Below are 11,877 nucleotides of genomic sequence, written 5' to 3'. Positions count from 1 at the left end.
TTTTTGCAGCATGACAGCAGCGGCAGGAGGAGTGCGGTCCCCAGCAGTGTCCAGAGGCTAGACATTGGCCACAGAGCACAGACTACACTAAGTTGCCCATCCCTGCTACATATGTCCAAAATAAGAACAACAACAACAACAGTGACAACAGCAACATTGTTGTGTGGTTCACACCTCAATCCAAAAGGGGTGCCATGAAGCAAAAAAACATGGCATGATCGTTCACCTCCAGAGCGGATGTTACTTGAATGTGTCATGTTCTCAGCAGTCTTCTGCTGGCCCGGCTTTACATGTCACTCACATATGTTTCCTCATGGAACCAGCCAGCCTCAACGATTTGATCATGAACATGATTCCGGAGATCTTCCACCTGGGAGGAAGCACCGTCTCTAAAGCTGCCACCTGCCCTCAAACGCCCATGAAGATGAGGCTGCCCTAATCATTCCATTGTTTCAAAACAGGTGATAGAGGAGATAAAAAGCCAGTGAATCATTCCTCTTGGAGCCGTGGAGGGGAGGGACACATTAGCCATTAAAACTCTTGTACTTCTGACCCCCGGATCAAACTCAGGACAACTGCTGGATGTAAAGTTCACTTTGTCAAGGCTGGCAGAAGGAAAGCGAGCGAGGTTGTTTATTTCCATCATTAATGAAGAGACAGCCATCCATATGTGCTGCCCAGGATCAAGGTCTGGCAGCACCTCTGCAGGAATCGCATGTCGAGCCAAATGACTCGTCTTCTCATCATGAAAATTCCTGTTTTAAAACAAAAGCAATCACCACTTCTCTTTTGTATTTCCTTTAAAACACTAGCCATGAGCATCTCATGGAGAGAAAGAGGGGCTGCATTCATCCCATCATTGTGTCCCCAGCTGGCTCCATGCTGACCATACATTGCATCCCTGGCTGGCTCCCATGCTGCCCATACATTGTGTCACCAGCTGGCTCCCATGCTGCCAGCTGCCTATACATTGGGGGAAGGTCTGAAGGGGAGAATCCTGCTGAATGTTTGGGGATTGCGCTAATGGGGGCAGCTTATGTGCATTTGGCAGGTTTGCTCCCTACAGACCTCCCCCCCCCAACACACACATAGTGGTGCAGCAAGGTAATTTTAGACTCGAGACTTAATGGTCCTATGGGGCTTCCTTTTAGATGACCATGTGTATTACTTTAACTGTGAAGACCACAACTAACAATTCTCTTCTTCCACCACCACCCTGCCATTCCATGCTTTACAGCTGCTTCTACATTCCTGATATGTTTGAGCAAAGGAAGAACAAGAATGTTTTTTTTTTTTCCTTTGCCAAACAAGATTGAGAAAAAAGAAAAAAAATGTGCAGTCTCACCTTTCAAACTCATTAAAATTATAGCACCTACCTGACTACAGGAATACAATGGAGTTTGCCAGCCCAGGTGCTGACCTATATGCCACTTGCTCTCATCACCCACTGCTCTCTGGTGGTTATTTGGGGGCCCTGGAATTTGACCCCAAGGTCCTGCACCTAACTGCACCATGTGTGGACAACCAGGGGTGGAGATGGGAGGAGCTGTGCTACAGTGGGGTGAGGTTAAATCCCACACTTCCTTTGAACAGCAGCCAATGTGCCAATTTCAGCAGCATGCCAGGCATGAGCTCTTGGAGAGACAGAGAAGCATTAGGCTCAAGGCTAGAGGCCTGTCCTTGCAGGCTTCCATTTGTAGGAATGGGTGGAGTCTGGGGCTTCAGCATAAAAAGCTTCAGTTTAGTCACAGCACTTCTTGGAGCAATTTGCTCACGAGGAGCTCTCCTTGGTGTCCCTTTTTCTGGCCTGTCTTGCTGTGAAGGAGGATGCTACGAACAGGACATAAGGAAACATGAAGAGACTGAGCCTAACACAGAGTTGGAAACCCAGCCATGTCTTGCTGGCTTGGCAGTTCATTTTGTATTCTTCAGGTTTTTTTCCTTATTTTGCTGCTGGAATTCTGGTTTGTGAAACCAGGATTTTTAAGAGGTGTGCCAGTGTGGTGTACTGGTTAGTGTGCTAGCCTGGGTCCAGAGACACCTGGGTTCAAACAAATCCCCACTTGGCAAAGATGATCACTGAGTGACCTTGGCCCAGTCAATCTTTCTCTCAGACTCACCCACTTCACAGGGTTGCTGTAAGAATAAAAGGGGGGGAGGGGCCAGGATAGATGGATCCATGTCACTTTTGCATGTGTTCATGCATAGGTTTGTTTTATCCTGTTTCAGCATCTGCAAAAAACTCATAAATTTAAACCACACAAAATGTGCGTACATACATGCATTTCGAACTACATACGTACTTCTAAACAAAAATCTATTTCCTCATAAAATACATATTTCTAATCATATTTTCCTTCAAAATACACATTCCTGTGCATATCTTATTTCATTTTTTGCATTTTAATACATGTCTTTGAGCTGAGAAAAAGGTAAAGGTAAAGGTGTCCCCAACCAGTCGTGTCCGACTCTGTGGTGCGGTGCTCATCCCCGTTTCTAAGCCGAAGAGCCAGCGCTGACCGAAGACGCTTCCGTGGTCATGTGGCCGGCATGACTGAACACCGAGGGGCACGGAACACTGTTACCTTTCCCGCCGAGGCGGTACCTATTTATCTACTTGCAATTTCTTGCTTTCGAACTGCTAGGTTGGCAGAAGCTGGGACTGAAGACGGGAGCTCACTCCGTCACGCGGCACTCGGGTCTCGAACTGCTGTCCTGCCGACCTTCCAGTCTGCAGTTCAGCGTCTTAACCACTAAGCCACCGCGGTCCCTATTGAGCTGAGAACCAGATTGCAAAATCTGGAGATGTGCGAAGAATCCAAAGGAGAACTGTACAGTGGTTTGAGAGATGCAGATCAGGCCAGTTCTTATCAGAACTCACAAAGATTGAATTCTTCAAGCATCCATATCCCTATGGAGTGCTTGAGTTCCTTGGAGGAAAGGCAGAATATATTAAAGGGTGATGATGACAATGATTTCATTGTCATTAAAATATTTCCCCTGTCATTTTCTAGGCATTTCAGTTTGATGAGTGTGGTGTGTGGAGTTGAATTCCTCTGCATGTGCACCAAACTTCCAGCCTTCTTAAGAATTGAAGGAGATTAGGAGGACAACTTCTGGGTGAAACCCAGAGCATGGATCTATTGCTGTGGGTGCAGGCAGGTGTGAAACAGGCAGTCAGGAAAACTGTGAAAACAAAGAGCCTGTCCAATTACCATCTGCCACTGCCAGTTCAGAAGCTGAGACTGAACAAGCTTCCTCTTCAGCAGGTATGTTCAAGAAAATACCCTTCACAAACTGAGGCATGGACTGGGTCATCCTCACCGGCCACAAACACCTGCCAATGTGCTCATTGGCCACACATCCTGCTGGCCAAAGACTGAGTTGTGTGGCTGTGCAGGTTAGCATCATCGTCCACACCAGTGTGTACAGTGGCAGAAGGAAAGCGAGTGAGGTTATTTCCATCATTAATGAAGAGACAGCCTCTCTTCGCTGGTCATGCCTTTAGTGATCATGAGAAGGGGCCATATCTATATGTGTGTGTACTGAGGGGATCCTGAGCCAATCATGAACTCCCCTTGCACAGACGATCCATGTGCATATGTTGGTATGCACATCAAGCCCCTTCTCATGCTTTCTAAATATGCAGCTGGTGAGGGGAGTGGACAACACATCAGTGGCAGTATCCTGCATGGCCCTACAGTCCCCTTTTACCTAGAGCTGTGCACAGATGGCCTCTCAAAATTCTTCACCTTATTTGTGGGCAGAGAAATCTGGAAGGTAATTTCACTGAATTTCTCCAGGGAAAGGAGAAATCCTCAACAGTTTCTCACAGGCAGGGTTCCCCATTGGCAGGGGTTGTAGCACAGAAAGAAGCTTCTTTCTTTTTTCCTAAGGGGTTTTTTTTTGGGGGGGAGGGTTGTGCTGCAACAGCATCACCTGTGTTGGCAGGCTGGCCCCCATTTTGCACCCACCACAATGCAGGTGTGTATGTGGGGGGCAGTGTTATGTCTAGCTCCAGGGATGAGGTGGAGTTAGTGCTTCTCCAAAATCTGTCCTCCAATTTCCAGAAAGTTTTCTTCCCCCGTGGAAGGGGCTTCCATTGTTCTTCCTTATTCTCAAGACAGTCTATAATTTATACTGAATTTATTTTAGTGGTGCTTTTGAGGCATGTCCCGATCTGAAAAAGCTGAAGGGAAGAATTAGCTCATGATGCCTTCCACTGAGCTTCAGTTGAAGTGTAGGGAGCTGAGGAGGCTACAGGCTGCCAGAGTGATGATTGTACAATGAAAGTTGGGGCACTTGGGCTCACTCCTCGGCCATCTCCTAAGTAAAGGAAACCCAAGAAACCCAAACCCAACCCTTGAGAATTTCTCCAAAATTTCTTCACCATTCATTTTGAAAGCCATTTCTCTTCCATCAAATTGAATGAGAATGGTTGAAAAATGTGGGAGGCGGCATAGCACTACTTTTAACACATGAGGAGACATTTTCTGAACCCTGCTACTGTGTCTGTTTGCCTGCCCACCTGTGTCTGTGCTAGGGATGTACGAATCCCTTACCTGCCAGTTCAGGGGGGGTGGTCTTCAGGGGGGGAGGCGATCCATTCCTCCCCCCAGAATCCTCTTTGGGGGATTCCGCGGAGCCGCCAGCCGACTCCAAAGTGCCGGCTATATGGCCGCCATGCATATCCCTGGCTGAAGGGGACTACTGACTGAGGAACCAAATGGCATCCAGGACACCATTTGCGTCTGTGCTTTTCATTAACGCAATAGGCTACACAAATATTTGCGTAGCCTATCACATTAATGAAAAGCACGGATGCAGTATGGGCAAGTTCTGTGATGCTTCCCTCAGAGGCCCATTTCATAGTTTGACATGAACCAAATGCACACACACCATGCACACACACAAAAAGCAGTCATGTGTTCAATTGTGAATTCACATGAATTAATCCTAAATATTTGCTTTTACGTAAATATAACCAGATGTGGAGTTGTCCTGATGTCGCTCGAGATATGTCCCACCTATAGCACTGAACGGGCTGTAAGGACTGAGACCAGAGATATGCATTTTAGCCTCAGAAAAAAAGTGAACTTTGTTTATTTCTGGAACTGCCCACTGGCTGTTTGCTGTTCATCATTAGGTTGCCAGGCTAAAACTCGGAGAAAGGGGCTATCACTTTTAAGACCTTGCTTCCCCACTCTTCACAGAGGGATGAACATTGTGCCTTCACACCACTGCTGCATGTCAATCAAGGGAGACAGGGGCAACTGCAGAGACTGGGAAGAATCCATTTCACTCTATTCTGGGCCTGTGCATGCATTGATGTATCTTGTGGTCTGTGCAAGCATAAATGTTATGCATGATAAGGCGGAAATTAACTGATGGTGCTTCTGCAGCCCACAAATGAAGCTGCCAGGCACACTGTGTTAATGGTGTGTCAGCTGGGCTCTTCTGTCTTATTGGTTGACCTCCCTACCAACAAGTAGAGAGTGGGAGGGATGCAACCATAGAACTAGGCTCTAGAAGGTACAGGACCCTATCGACAGTTTTTGAGTGGTTAACCCTATTGCTTCTCAAATTTATAGCCCATCCTTCCTTCAAGGAGCTCAAGGTGGTGTCTGGATGGGACTACCCTCTTTAGCCTTACAACAACCCTGTGAGGGGCCATTGTCATCCAATGAGCTTGGTAATCCAAGCAGGGATTTGAACTCAACAATATAGCCACTACACTGGCTTTCAGGAGCTTGTAATTAGTGCTGTGCTGCAAATTTCTCCCACATTTTTTTCATCCATTCTCATTTGATTTGATAGGAAAGAAATTGCTTTCGAAAAGCAATTCAAAGAAGGAAAAATTTTGGAGAAATTCTCGTGGGTTGGGTTTGAGGTTCTTAGACTTACCTTACTTACAAGGTGGCTGAGGAGTGTGCATGAGTGTCCTGTCTGTTGTCATACAATAATCTCTGTGGCAGCCTGCAGCTTCCCTCACTTCAGTTAAAGCCATCTTGAGGAAGACATCATGAGGCAATTCCTCCCTGGGGGCTTTTTCAGTTCAGGAAGTGCAGGTGCCCTGGGAGGCTGCAGAGCAATGGAAAGATGTGTAATAGAGAGAGAAAACACACACAGCACCCTCAGCCACCTTGCAGTGATTAGGTAAGCTCAAAAATACCACCACAATAAATTCAAAATTCTGCCTCAAAAAGCCTCAACACAGTTGATGCTGACAATTGTAGGGATGTACAAAAGTCACTTACCTGGTCTCGCAGCTTGCTTGGCGGTGGGGGGGAGGCGCTTCGCTGCTCCCCCCGAAGTTCAGGCCGGAGGGGGAGGCTTCCCGCCTCGCCCAGCCGAAATTCAGGCCGGGAAGAATCGCCCCGTCTCCCCGGCTGTGAACTTCAAAAGAAAAAGAAAAAAAAATGCCCCTGTGATAGGCTACGTAATGATTAACGTAGCCTATCACGGCTAGATCTGCAAAGTCAGCCGTGATAGGCTACGTTAATTGTCACGTAGCCTATCACGGGTGACTTTGAAAAAAAAAAAAGCGCGTACGCAAATGGCGGCCCCCATAGGGAGCCGCCATTCGCATTCCTTATTTGGTCCCTGTAGTCTACGTAAAGATTTACGTAGACTACGGCGAAAATAAGGGCAACGCTATTTGCGTTGCCCTTATTTTCGCCGTAGCCTACGTAAATCTTTACATAGACTACAGCGACCAAATAAGGAACGCGAATGGCGGCTCCCTATGGGGGCCGCCATTATCCGTACGCGCTTTTTTTTTTTTTAAGTCACCCATGATAGGCTATGTGACGATTAAAGTAGCCTATCACGGCTGACTTTGCAAATCTAGCCATGATAGGCTACATTAATCGTTACGTAGCCTATCACAGGGGCGTTGGTTTTTTTTTTACTTTTCTTGTAATGACGGCAGCGGCAGCCGGTCGAAAGACCAGCTGCCGCCCCCGCCCCTGACGAAGACCTGCCGAACCGCCGCCAGGACCCGCCGCCAGGAGGGACATTCGTGAAAGGTAAGTCCCATCCCGGGGGGGGGGCCGGGGGGGCGGAAAATTTCTCCCCGAACAACCTTCGGAGGATCGAATGCGTTGGCACTCAGCCCCCCAAAGTTTTGGGGAGAAATTCTCCCCCATCCCTAGACAGTTGCCACCTATAGAAGCAGTGCAGTAAATCAAAAACCCTTAGGGAAAATGAAAGAAACTGTGCTACAAACCCTGCCAATAGTGAGCCCTGTATGTGAAAAACTGTTTTAGCATTTCTCCTCCACAAGGAGAAATTTGGTGAAATTGTGCCCCCAGTTTCTCTTCTCGCAAATAGGCGGGAGAATTTTGAGAGGCCATTTGCTCTCAGCTCTACTTGTAATGACTTCAGTTATGATCGGTTTTATGCTGGAGAAATCCCATTGATTTTCATGGGACTACTCAAGAGTTTTTTTTTTTTTAAGTTACGGATTGCAACCTCGATGCCAAACTAGAATGGTGTCAATGGGGGGAATTGCCTTCCAATCTGTTGAGCAAAACTGCAAATAGCGGCTTCAGGAAAGAAAGAAAGAAAGAAAGAAAGAAAGAAAGAAAGAAAGAAAGAAAGAAAGAAAATGTTCTTCAGGACTGGTGCAGAAGAAAAACGTCTTCCCACCTGCTGTGATCTTCATCATTATTTTGTTTTTAAAAGAACAGCTGATGCTATTTGCATTTTTTTTAAAAAAAAACCCTGCATATTGAATGTAAAGATACATTTCACATAACATCTAGTTTGGACCTCAATAGCTGAATGAAATATTACAGTTCTTCCTAAATTCTTCCACACTGCAAAATTGTGGCCCTGTACCAAACTTAATGGCAACCCACTGCACTCAATAATGCAGAACACAAACAAAAAGTGAAGTGAAAACAATGCCCTTATATGTTGGAAACTGATTATATAGAAGTTACCTATCCATGGTATCTAATTCTCATGAGTGATCCATTCTTAAACATTGTGGAGTGGCGGAAGTGAATAAGAAAAAGCATTTATCTGATCTGTCCAAATATTGACCAGGATTAGAAGAGATGTGATTCTGCCTCATCTCCACAGTTCTCCAGCACCTGAAACCCAAGGGTGATGTTAAAATTCACCATTGTGTGAGACAGCCTCCCTTAAACTGCTCTCCAGTCATGTTTGGACTATAAATTCCAGCGTCCATGCTGGCTGGAAATTACGGGAACATAGGAAGCTGACTTATACTGAGTTAGACCATTGGTCCATCTAGCCTAGTATTGTTGACACTGACTGGAAGTGATTCTCCAGGGTTTCAGGCAGGACGTTTTCAAGCCCTACCTGGAGATGCCAGTGACTGAACCTGGGAACTCTGCATGCAAAACATGTGCTCTACCACTGAGCCACAATGAGCCCCTCCAAGTTGCAGTGCAACACATCTGGAGGGCACTCTGTTCAGGAAGTCTGGTCTATGGGCTTCCTTTAGTATGTCGCATCGGGGTAACCATTTCTGTTTGCCTCACATTTCAAAACCATGAAATGTTGGCTAGGGATGTACAGGTTTTTAAAATCCATTCTGTCTATATTTGCAGATTGTCAGGCGCCTTTCGTTCTGTCATCCTCTCATTGACGGAATCCGGGTTTTTTCCAATTTCCCAAATTTGTGCACATCAGCTCAAATTCACACTTGTGAAAACGTGCAAATCCCCCCTTACAATGTGCAAATCCCCCCAAAATGAGCATTTTCTAGGGATGTGCGAAATACTTACCCCGTTCCAGCCGGCAGTCCACGGTGGGGGGGGAGGTGATCCATCCTTCCCCTGCCCCGGAATCCTCCCTGGCCAGCTCTGCTCTGCAGCAAGGCTGCAGAGCCGCCGGCCGGGGCCAGCCACAGCCGGACTTCTGGCCACTGCCGGGCTGCGGCCACAAATGGCGGCTGCTACGTGGGCCGCCATAAGTGTCCCTGCCAAGCCATGATAGGCTACATAAAAACATAAGTATCTACGTAGCCTATCACGGCAAAAGGCAGGGACACAAATGGTGGCTGCTATGCCATTTGCGTCCCTGTCTTTTGCTGTGATAGGCTACGTAGATACCTCCATAGCCTATTACGGCAAAGAGCAGCGGCACAAATGGCATAGCAGCCATGATTTGCGTCCCTGCCTTTTGCCGTGATAGGCTACGTAGATACTTACATAGCCTATCATGGCTTGGCAGGGTTGCAAATGGCGGCGTAGCGGCTGACATTTGCAGCCACAGCCTGGCAGTGGCCAGAAGACGACCCGGAGCTGCCGCCACCACCGGAGGCACCACCATCTCCAGGTAGGTCTGTTCTGGGGGGGATTCCGGGGGGTGGCGGGGGGGTAGTCCATTCCACCATGGACTCTGGGAGCTGGATTCTAAAGGGATGTCCAGTCCAAGATAAAGAACCATAAGAAGGGAGAGCAGGGGTCTTAAAGTTGCCCATCCACAGTTAACAGGACATGGACAGCAGACTGTGCAGGCACACAAGTCACCTGGTCACAATCTTCCCTGCTGTTAGAGAAGTATTGTATTTCATTTTAAACTATAGTCGTTATTTCTAAATTTGCATCTATGCATATACATTAGTCATGTATGGAAATGTTGTCCAAATCTGTGCCCTCTTTTTTGAGGGTGCATCTCTGTTTGGGCAGTGTCCAAGTGGAATAAGCAACCTGGGGCCCTCCAGATTTTTTGGACGACAACTCCCATAACTGCTATGTTGCTTTGGCCATGTTGGCTAGGGCTTATAGGAGCTGCAGTCAAAAACATATGTAGGGCACCAGGTTAGCTGCTCCTTATGCACAGGAAGCTTGTGGGCTTCCTGGTAGCATTTGCCTAGTAGCCCTGCCTAGTAGCCCTCATGGTAAATAGGATGCTGGACTAGAAAGAGCCTTTTTCTGATCCTTAAGGTCTCTGCTTCAGAATAGCACCCTTTTCCTTGAGTGGACTTTTTTTTTTATTCTCAGTGTATTTATTGGGTTTTTTAAAAAATAAAAATACATATACACATACAAAATTTTACATGAGAATTAACAAATAGTTAATAGATAAGTAAATACTGTGAAAATCTGCCTGTCATCTTCTCTGCCATCACTTCTGATTTGCTGATTAGCAGATCTTCAGCTTTCCACTTATGGAATGCAGAACTGCTGCTGATAAAACATTAAGGGTGCTATCCTAGGCATGTTTAGACAGAGAAAAGGACTACAACTCCATATTTATTGGAGGGCAATTAATATGAGCATTTCTATTACCCAATTTCATTTACTGAAAAACCAAAAGCCCATTAGCAACTCTATACCTGCACCTCCCAGATGCTAACTAATAAAATCAAGGGCTCAGGAGAATCTGAATTTGTTTCCCCCACACACATGCACACCTCTGACCAATCCCCTGTATTAATCTGCCCCTGCAAAAATAAAATAAACACCACCCCTTAAATAAAATGTATCCAGAGGCCTTGTTTTAATTCTCTTATGGTGCAATCCTATCCATGTTTAGACAGAAAAAAACTCTTACAACTCCTAACATTCCCATGGCTGGCTGGGGCATGCTGGAAATGATAGGGGTTTTCTCTGTATAAACATGCATAGGATTGCACCCTTCATCTTTCTGCGTTAGGATTAGGAATCCTTGTCATAAGGAAAACCTGTGTGCCATTTCAGCAGCCAAGCACTGTGGTTTTTGTTGTTGTTGTTTTGGCCTACTCTTTCTCTGACATCAGCAAATCCATCTCATTGGACAAAGATTAAAAAAAGCTTGTGATAAAACAAAATGAATAATACACTATTAACACCAGTTCCCACTATGCAAACAGCATTCCGGACCTCATCTGTTTTGATGGCAGAACTCTTGGACAGTAAGTTCCTCCTGTGTTGATCAGCATGGCTTTAATGACTGGGTTGGTTAGTCACCTTGAAAGAGCTGAGAACCAGGATGGGAATGGTGTTTTCTCTTCCTAAATTCCAGCTGCAGAGTGATTGATACAGACACACATTCCTTGTTTGGTTCTCAGCTGCTATACAACCAGGAGATTACAGCACATAAAACATCACACAAAAAGCTACCCTGAAAGATGAATGTTAACGAACTAAGTTGGGACACAAAACGAGATCTCCTACTTTCCCTTCCTGTGTAAGCAGGCTGGTTGTGTGATCGTATGGCTTCCTCCTCTTTGTTGTCCAATGGCTGTTTCACACATTGCATATTCATCACTGGTGATGAATCAACAGGTGGGTGTTATGTGTGGATAACATATTCACAAACTGATGTGGGAAAGGTTCAAAACAAACTCATGTTGGTAAAATGAGAAACTTAAAATGAGAAGCTAAGTGAAACCAAAATGGATAGATTTGCTCATCCCTACATAGGCATGCTCAGTGTTTGCCCATTCACTTAAAGGAGGGGGGAGTCAGAATCCTTTGCATTCTGATGTATATGTTCATGGAGGTGATGGAATGAATGGGGAACACTATGTGTGTGAGAATTCCCACCTGCATGAATTAAACCTTAGACAAGAGGACCCTAAGGGCAGGTTCAGATGACCGCTGAGCTGACAAATGATGGCTGCTTGTATTTTGTGGCCCACGATGCAGTGAGCTGATGACAAACAAGTTGTGTGAGGGTATCATCATCTTCTTGGCCCATGCTGGTGCGCATTGCCACTCCATCCACTTTTGAGAAAGTTTGAAGTGAAATGCCCACCATTTCGCTTGGTCCATGACCATGATGGAATGGTCGTGGCAATCTGTTTGCCCTTAATAAAATGCACTCAAAGCTAGAAATAATGGGGACAGTTGCAAGCTTCGAGGTTGTGTGAATACGCAGCATGCGAGTTCTCCTGGGTTGAGTTATTGCAAATCT

This window comes from Heloderma suspectum, chromosome 8 (assembly GCF_057233095.1).
Source record: "Heloderma suspectum isolate Gila_16-S chromosome 8, 16-S_ref, whole genome shotgun sequence".
NCBI lineage: Eukaryota > Metazoa > Chordata > Lepidosauria > Squamata > Helodermatidae > Heloderma > Heloderma suspectum.
This window is presented reverse-complemented; position numbering follows the sequence as displayed.